This window comes from Lutjanus erythropterus, chromosome 10 (assembly GCF_056507025.1).
Source record: "Lutjanus erythropterus isolate fLutEry1 chromosome 10, fLutEry1.hap2, whole genome shotgun sequence".
NCBI classification, from domain to species: domain Eukaryota; kingdom Metazoa; phylum Chordata; class Actinopteri; order Lutjaniformes; family Lutjanidae; genus Lutjanus; species Lutjanus erythropterus.
In genome coordinates this window covers 30767409-30776476 of record NC_139326.1, presented here as the reverse complement: position 1 = coordinate 30776476, position 9068 = coordinate 30767409, and positions in this window count along the sequence as shown.

Below are 9068 nucleotides of genomic sequence, written 5' to 3'. Positions count from 1 at the left end.
AGTATTTGCTGTACTTCTTTGGTGGGTAAATATACGCACAAACAGTCATTGTGCTCACGAAGCACTGGCCCAATATGATTGTCCAGTCTATTCAGGAATGTACGGTATGTGATGCCAGATTAATTACACATCACACAATCTGGCGGTTTTCATTTTGTCAGTACGTTTATTATATCATAGAGCTGTAATTTATGAATTCCAGCTCTATGAGTTTTGTACACAAAGCATTTTTCAAAGTTGAGCAGCACCATATCAGATTTTTAAACTCCTGATGTCGAAGGTCTTAGCTTCACTTGTGTGTGTTTGAGATGATGGGGAATATGCACATAATGAATGTATCAATCCTGCCTAATTTCTAGATTGTTTTCATGAAAATGATTTGTACGGTGAGTTGATTTAACCCCCTTCCCACCCCATGCACTTCCTGAACTCATTACTACCATCTGTTAAATCTACCTTTCAAAACATCTAATTTGTCCTAATGACTATTTTTATTGATTGATTTGTCTTTGTTTTTGTATTTATTTCACATGTTGAGGCCTGTAAACATTTCTAATTTTAACAGCAAACACTTTATTTTGTTATTGGAGTGCATGAAGTCAGTTAAAAATGTGTTTGACAAATCAGTTGCAGATTAATCTTTTTTTTTTTTTTTTTTTAATTAATGGTCTGTTAAGAAGTAGCTGGGATACTCAGAAATCAGTGGCCTAAACAGGCATTGTTTCTTCTGTTTGTTACCACTCAAAGTGTTTTATTATTCATTGCTCGGTTCACAAAGTAAATTACACACATTGTTGTTCTTTCATGTATTTATTTCTGCTTTAGATTTTGTCTTAAATAAATTATGTTCTTTACTATGTCCTTTTTAATTTATCATTTAGCCTTACCAGGGGCATAACAGGGAGATGGAGTCATTTATGAACCTTTAAAGCATTTGGCACTTTAGGTATGTATTTGTTATGACCTACTGGAAAATTCAAAGCAAGGATTTAAAGGGACAATTGATCTCAAAATCAAAAATCCATATTTTGGGGGTCATGTGATTACAGCTTAGGAGAGTTGTACAGGAGCTCTGTAATCATCCAACACATATTTATGATTCTTGCTTGAAATATGGTTCATTTTTCTAATATCAGGGCAGTAGCATGAGTTCAGAACAGTTCTGGACAACGTTACCACAACATGGCTGTGAGAACGAAGAAAATGACACTGAGATGGAACGGGATCCACAGGTTTACAAGCAACGTGAAAATAAATCCACCTTTTAATTCTTAAAGTTTAAAGAAACAAACACTGAGCTCTTGTCTAGCTGGTCTGCTGGCCCACAGTTTCTTCATTGTTGCTGCAAAGGGTTGAAACGCAAGTGTGAAAATAAATCCCTTTTTTTTTTTAATTCCAAAAGTTTCAAACATACACTCTGAGCACCCTTCCTGCCATTAAAGGAATCGGCATCAGAGTGACTCTGGTGTTTTGTTTTGTTTTTGTTTTTTCTCCTCCAAAAGCTCCACTCTGCCACTGACCCTCTCCTACAGAGCTCCCCAGCTCTGAGCAGCTGTCTGTCAGCTCTGTATCTCTGCCTCCTCTTGGCCCTTGGTGAATGAACTCAACTGAAGGTGAAGTCATAAATAACTAAATGAGCTGACAAACTCCTAGGCTGAGCATGTTGCTCATTATACTCTTTTAAAGATTGTCTTTATTATAATTCCATTCATAGCAACTTTCATCCAGTGATTCAGGGTCTCACTGAAGGAACATGTGTACGCGCACTAGTGCACTAGTTTAACAGCCAATAGGAGCCCCCGGTCTAAGAAGACCTGTGATTGGTTTAAGTTTATTGTCACAGGCCAGTTTCTATGAATGCTGAAAACCGAGACAAGAGGAGGTGCAGAAGTGTAGTTCTGTCTTAGACCACTTGATTTACAATATGCTGAAAGGATATTATGAAATTATTTCTCAGTGATACCAAAACAATGTTGCCTAGCCTAGCTTTAACATTCCAGAGAACATGGAGGGGAGAAATGCTTTGGACTTTTTGAGTGCTGGCTCCCGAATTTTCTCAACATGGATGCCATGGAAGGCCTTGTTAAGCAAGAAATGGCACGCTGCTCTCTGGCACTTTGCTGAAGACAGAAGAAGCTGATGAGACATTTGTTTCAACTCAAGGCTAAAAGCTGTGTGTTTGTCATTCTGTGGTCCAGCCTGAAAATCACATTGATTCAGCTATTTATTACATGATATTTTTAGTTCATATATTCCAAACTATTATTTATCTGACAGAAACTTGGGCAATAACTATTGAAAAAAAAACTGATCATCAGATGTACGTGCTTTATTTAGTCCCCAATGTCACCAAAGGCAGTGTTAAAGAAACAAAATCACGCAAGGCGATGGCAGATCCAGAGTGGATGTCCCACCTGAGGAAGTTTGCCAGCACTGGAGCCTGGCCTGCAGGTGAAGGAAACAGGCCAGAAGAAGTGGTACGAGCTGTACCAAAAGGTATGAGAACATTCATGGCACAGTGCATTTTATTCATCATATATTGGGTCAAATACAATAAGAGGCTGGGTTCCCATGAGTTAATAAACATCTAATGAGCAAATAATGTACATTAGATCTCTGTAATTACACAAATGAAGATAAAAAGGAGGTTTGGATGTCCCCAATATCAGACAGTACCAACTAGCATCTCATCTAAGAATGGGTTAAGGAGGATCCTACCTCTTTTTGGCTGGACCTAGAAAAGTCACAAACCTCTGGCTCCCTACTGAGCCTTCTGTTCTGTAAGATTTTAAAATCGGGAAGGAGCCTCTGTAACAATAATCTAATAGTCCAATACTCCTACGGTGTGGTTTACAACAAAAAACTTGAGGGGAGATCTAATTTAACCTCTTTACTGATCCCAGTTCAAGGTAACCCTGGTTTCTTACTAGGTGATTTATTCAATAGCGCTTCCCTCATGTCTCTTGAGCAACTCCGCAAAAAATATAATCTCCCCAGGCATTTTTTTTTTGATACCATCAAATTTGAGATCCCAGATCTAGAAAAAAACACTTTCAGCATCAATGCCAAATTATCAGCAACAGAGCTGTTACTTCTCCTTTGCTCCAACCAAAAAAACAAGAACTTGATTTTACAGTGTCTTAAACCAGAGTGGTGTGCTGAATGCGCAGGATGTTGCAGAGATGTGGCAAAATGAACTTTGTGTAAATATTGATGAGGATGAATGGGATGTGATATGGGATCATACCAAGAAGGCATCTGTGTGCAGCTGTGTAAGACTTACAATTTAAAATCCCGCACCACTTGCAAATCTCTCCCAGCAAAAGACACAAAATGAAGCCTCGGGTTTCACCTTTGAGCCTAAAATGTAAAATCTCTGTGGGGACCTGCGCTCATTGCGTGTGGTCTTGTCCCAAAATTCAAGCATATTGGATAGATATAATGCAAGATATGGAAAAAAAAAATATTTGGTGCAGCCTTGTATATGAACCCATTTTCTTTGCTTCTCGGGCTTCTGAGTCAAGATGTAACTGTGGATACTAGTTTTCGCAGACTGTACAATATCCTTGCTTATGCTGCTGGGAAGAAAATCTTTTTTTCATGGATAAATGACAAACCTCCTTCCAAAGCAAAGCAGCTCCTTGGAATGTTTCCTCTTGAATGCTTGACATGCCTACTGCACTCATTCAAAGGACAGTTCATGAAAATATGGACACTGTACATCCACTCTTCAGCATCAACTCCATGGTGGCTTCAACACTTGCAAGCATTATATTTGACTGACTATGGATCCACACGCACACCCCTTTTATGCTGATGATATTGCAATCACAATGGCCCTTTGTCATCTGAACTTTGACTGTTATATTTTGATTGTTTATTTTTTCTAAAGAGAATCTATATATTTTTCCGATTATTATTAATGCCAGTTGTGTAGCCTGTGTTTTTGCTGGCTCTTTGTTATTTGTGTGTTCACAAAAACCCTAAAAACTCAGCAAATATACTTGAGAAACCCCTTACCTTACCCCTTACGTGTAGTGCTATTCATCCAACTAGATAGTTGCAGTGTGAGTTTTGGAAATATCACCTGCAGAGATGTCCGCCTTCTCTTGAATGTAATGGACCTAAATGGCACTGGGCCTGTGGTGCTCAAAGCACCACAAAAATACATTTGAGGAATTCAGCACCAGTGTCTCTCTCCAGAAATCGTGACTTAAGACAATCCACAGACCTTGTGAGCAGTTTCATATAGAAACTGTTTTCTTCCTGCAGTAGAATCTACTGGAACTTCTTTCTTTCTACTGGAAAGAACTGCTCACAACCAGGTCTGCGGATTATCTTCAGGAGTCGGATAATGACTTCAGGAAAGAGACGTGTGTGTTGTGTTTTCATTTTGGTGCTTTGACCACCACAAGCTGACTGCTTTCTGGTAGGAATGAGCCGATCTGCTGCTCTGTATCGGTATTGGTCCAGTACTGACTAAAATCACTGGATCGGATATCCAATATTTATTTTCATTTTGAATGGAGGTGACCAATCAAAAACACTTAAAAATTCTGTGTGTGAAAAATTAAATGATAAATGATAAAAAAATATAGCAGCAGTATTGCATAACCGAGTCATGTTATAAGGTATGTGGTCCTTCCTTTAGGGGCGTAGAATATGGCTAAGTCAAGCAAGTTTAACAGATATTAGGTTCATACATTTAAGGTATTATTAACACTTAACACAAAAAAATAAATTGGTGTCAGCAGATACTCAAGGTTGTGATATCAGTATCAGACATGAATCGAGCTATTCCTGTTATCTAGTCCAATTATATTTGACATGTCAGTATCTCCAAAACTCAAATCACACCAAAACAATCTGCATAGAAACTACAGATAAGAGAAAAAATAAACATTTGTAATTTTGGATTGAACTGTCCCGTTAACCATTTGTGGGGGTTTTTTTTACTGTCAGCTCGCAGTCCTATAGGAGTTAAAATCTCAGATGGGTATTTTGGTCACAATCATTAAATGTTGTAGGTGACTTAAGAGAGAAACTGAGCTTGGATATTGACGGTGCATTCACATGCTCCTCGGATGATCCCAGTTTTTGAGATGGAAAGTTGTAATCCTGACATCAGTGTGTTCATGTGCTTTTAAGTTCTAAAATGGAAACAACATGGATGCTACTAAGGGTAGAGGGTAAATTATAGACTGAATTATTATATACTTATATATTATTATACACTGGATCTGTTTGTAGACTACCAGAATTGTTCTCAGGTTTAATTCTAATAAATAACTTGTAACTAATCTAGGTCACTCTGTGTAGACAGCAACTAACAGTTGCAACTATTACATCATAGTATTTTACAAAGTACATGTGACCAAAAAATGTAAATAAATTAGTTAATAAAAAGTTATCAACCAAACTTTTATTCTCATACACCATATTTCTTCATATATGACGTCAACAGACAACATCTTGGCAACTCAAGTAATAAAATTTTCCTCGACTTTCCAAGTTGTTGTTCTGTCTTGAGGGGCCTTTCATTCAGGAAATCATTTTTCCAATTATTCCATCACCACATGAATGCACTGTACATATATTGATCTTCACTTTGATGAGTTTTGTAGGTCAATAAATTACCAGAATTACAGCAAGTCAGTATTTCTATTGAAGTTTGATGACACTGTGTCCCACACAAGAAAATGACTTAAGAAATTATGCCTCACCAAAGACTTGTTTGTGATTGACTCTGTCCGTCTCTCCTTGTTGAAACTCATTCCTCCAAATTACACCAACAGGAGTGAAAGTCCTTGGAATGGAACTTGATTAAAGTGGAGTAGTTTATATGTCCCTTTGGCTTTTACTGCAGAGCTGTGTTTTGTGGTACGGCCTTGTCCTGAAGTTCTTTCTTGAATGTGAAAGAAGGATGTGATGATAATCAAATTCACATGTTAGATCCTGATTTCTATTTCTTTCCTTTCCTTTCCTCTTTTTTTTTTTTTTTTTTTTTACAAAATATTTTATCACACATGGCCCTCTCTTAAGGCTTTAGTGTTTAATTTTGCACTTGGACAGTACATATACAGGTCTTCTTTCCAAAGCAGTGCAACCATTGCCTTCAAGCTTTTCTCTGAATTTACACCGGCTCCTTTTTGGGTCTTCAAGGTCTCAGAAAAGATTAAAATTGAGTCTTTTTTTTTTTTTTTACCAAATTTAATAGTCTTTGAATGATGGTGCTCAATAATGCTGTAATTGTGTTTCAGTATCAGTCTACTTATGAAATATGTCCTTGTGCAAACTGGCATTGATTTAGGCAGTCAGTAGCCATCGATTTGCTTCTCCTAGTTTGGCTTCTCTATTCTTGTGGGAAAGGTTAGTGGAGTAGATAAAGAGATGAAATGACAAACGCTCCCAAACTCCTCTTAATGCACGCCATTCTCTGGGAATAACATAGGCCCAGTTAATACAGGCCTTGAGTGCCATTGTCCACATGAGCGGGAAAACTGGGCCAATGCATTCATTCATAGGTAGACAGATCAATAAGACAGCTTCCAAAACAAACCAGTGGAGAGGTTCCTTTATTCCTCTTGAGTGGGGCCTATTCACCGGGGTCCCTCTCTCCACCGAGCGGCATGGAGCTCCGCTTCGGGAAGGGGAGCAGAGACCCCCGCCCATTCGGTCCCCAAACACAGCCAGAAGAACTGAGAAGCTTCTGGAGGGGTGTCTCTATAATGGTGGGCTTTCTGTCTGACACAGAATGGTGATCCCACCCTCATGTGGATTGTGAGAAGCAGCAGCCAGACTTCATGACTGACCTGACCTTGTATCATGAATGGCCTGAAAGAGAACACTTTGCATTGTCTGAACTCCCCTGACCAGTTTTTTTAAAGACTTTTTTTTACTTTCTTTTTACAGCAATACCACCAAAATTACAACAAAGATAAGAAAAACAGAAGCGCTCCCCTGCTGAATCGAGTACCAATTACAGATTGGTTGACTGAGATCAGCATGTTGCAATCACCTTAACTGTAATACATGCAATTATCATCTTTTCATTTCCATGACAACAGCTGAGGAGGTAGCACAAGAACATTTAAGCGTCTTCAGCTGCAGCGAGACGACTGGTATCAAATATTCAAAATTGTCCATAAATTCCACAAAGAGGCATAAAAGAATGCAGAAAAGAGAAACACAATGACACAATTCAATGTTGAAACAACAATTTTATTGATAATTGAGATAAAAGTGGAGTTTATTGAAAGGTAGTAAATACAGGTACAATACACAATGTTTTCAGGGTACATTTGAGAAAAATCATAATGGAATACAAAATTGAGAAGGTTGTTTTTAATAATAAAAATGGAGAACATGAGTTGGGATTTTTTTTAAAAATCATATTAACAAACAAAAGTTTAAAAAATATCACAACCAACTAATCTTTCCTCACTAACTTAATGTCAATATACACATTTTATTCACTCAAGTTAATTAAATGTAAAATTTCTGGTATTTATTTACAGAAAACTTCAGAACTTGTAAACACAAGTTCTTCTAACTTGAAGTCTTTTGACTTGAAATGATGTGTTAAGTAAAATGTATTACAGAGAGTTCAATCAACTCATTTAATTAAGTTTCTAAAGAAACATGATCAGCATATTAGCAGACTTCCCAGCATGCATTGTTTGAGAGTTGAAACTTCCCAGAGACCCTTTATGGTTTTATAGTTTGATTTATAGTATTAGTTAATTACTAAATTAATTGCCAACTATTCTGATGACTGGTTAAATTGGTTTGAGCAATTTTTCAAGAAAAACAGGTAAAATCCAGTTTCTTAAAATGTGAATATTCTCAGGTTTCTTTACCCCTAAACTGAATATCTTTGGTTTGTGGTCAAAAGAGGACATTTATGGATGTTATCTTGAGCTTTGGAAAAAAAACGGAAAAATGAACACCTGACTAATTAATTGAGAAAGTAATCTACATTAATCGACAATGAAGATAACTGTTAGTTGCAGCACTATATATGAGTACTGAATTCAGTCCATGTCTACTTACACTTCAAATTTAATAAGGTCACTGAAGTTTAAACAAAGCGATTATTTTTACAGTGTTCTGGTGTACAGTGTACTTTTACAGTATTACTTTTGTACATATTATCCTATTGACACACACACATTTTCTGACCCATTCATCATTTACTATCCCCCAAATATTTTTCATCTATAAAGCTGTCTGTGTGTTGTGACCTAATTGAGTTAAACGTGCACCAGTTATCAGGGCAAAGCAGGGAAAAAATGGTGAGGAGGGACAAAAAAAAAAAAAGAAAGAGAGATTCTCGCCATGCAAAGTACATTTAAATCTCGTCATGGTTAAAATTTGAGGTCCACTGCACTCGTGCGGCTCGAAATATGAAATGGCTGACTGCCCTCGTGGTAATCACCACTGCTCTTACATTAATTCATCTCCAGATGAACATTGTTCCTGTGGGGTTTCCATGCTTCATTGTTGCAGGCCTTTAATCAGCAGCCTCCTGATAGACGCAGACACACTGCTACAATACAGCTCCTTGAAGTGTGTGTGTGCACATGTGTGTCTACGTATTTAGCAGTTAAATGAATTGCTTCTCTCTGACGCTTAATGTAAACCAACAGCGACATTTCCCCCTTTTTTTAATTCAATATATTTAGCATTATTATTCCTAATACATCTTGGCCTTTTTTTAATATTATTGAGGATTAAACTGAAATGTATTGTGATCAGAGTGCAGCTTAACATTCTCCACAGTAACAAAAGATGTATTCAGAAACACTGGCCTGCATATTAAAGGAGCCTCCATATATATTACATCAGTCATGTCATATTGTATCATTAAGATGCATTTAACTTTGGCTTTACACTCCTCTAGAAAGGAATATTCACCCACCCAAACAAACAAATGTATATAGATGGAGTGGGCAGGTCCGCCTCAGTATTTAGAACACTTGCATTTGTCCTGCACAATAAAAACATGAAAGTAGCAGAAGACTTTTATTTTGACGAACTGCTTGCAGAAGAGTTTTACTGTGTTATAT